The sequence below is a fragment of the Rhinopithecus bieti genome, unplaced genomic scaffold (genome assembly GCF_001698545.2).
Source record: "Rhinopithecus bieti isolate Rb0 unplaced genomic scaffold, ASM169854v2 scaffold_39883, whole genome shotgun sequence".
NCBI classification, from domain to species: Eukaryota; Metazoa; Chordata; class Mammalia; order Primates; family Cercopithecidae; genus Rhinopithecus; species Rhinopithecus bieti.
In genome coordinates, this window is record NW_016816948.1 from 1,965,033 (window position 1) to 1,965,677 (window position 645).

A 645-nucleotide genomic window follows, 5' to 3' on the forward strand; every position below is an offset into this window, starting at 1 on the left:
AAACATCCTTGAATTTCTGAAATAAACCCAGGTTAGTATAATCTATGTTTTTTCAAACTTTGAAGGGTTTATTTTGCTAAAATTTTGTGTTGGATTTTTGCATCTATGTTTATCAGTGATTTCTTCAACTTTCTAACTATGTATTTTGTTAGCAATCTGATCTCTATGAACTGAATCCAACCAAAAAGTATCTTCTTCTGTACATTACTTTTTAACACTTCATAAAGAGAAGGATGGGGCCAGGTGCAGTGGCTCACGACTGTAATCCCAGCATTTTGGGAGGCTGAGGAAGGTGGATCACCTGAGGTCAGGAGTTCGAGACTAGCCTGACCAACACAGTGAAACCCCATCTCTACTAAAAATACAAAAATTAGCCAGGTGTGGTGTCGGGAGCCAGTAATCCCAGCTACGCAGGAGCCTGAGGCAGGAGAATTGCTTGAACCTGAGGCGGAGGTTGCAGTGAGCTGAGATCGTGCCGTTGCACTCCAGCCCGGGTGACAAGAGCGAAACTCTATCTCAAAAAAAATCAGTTCAATAAACAGACAAGTAAATAAATAAATTAATTAAATAAAGAGAAAAATGGTAAAAGTTGTGGTTTTGAACTTTGGGAACTTTTTTTTTTTAAAGGAATTCACCTAAACTGTA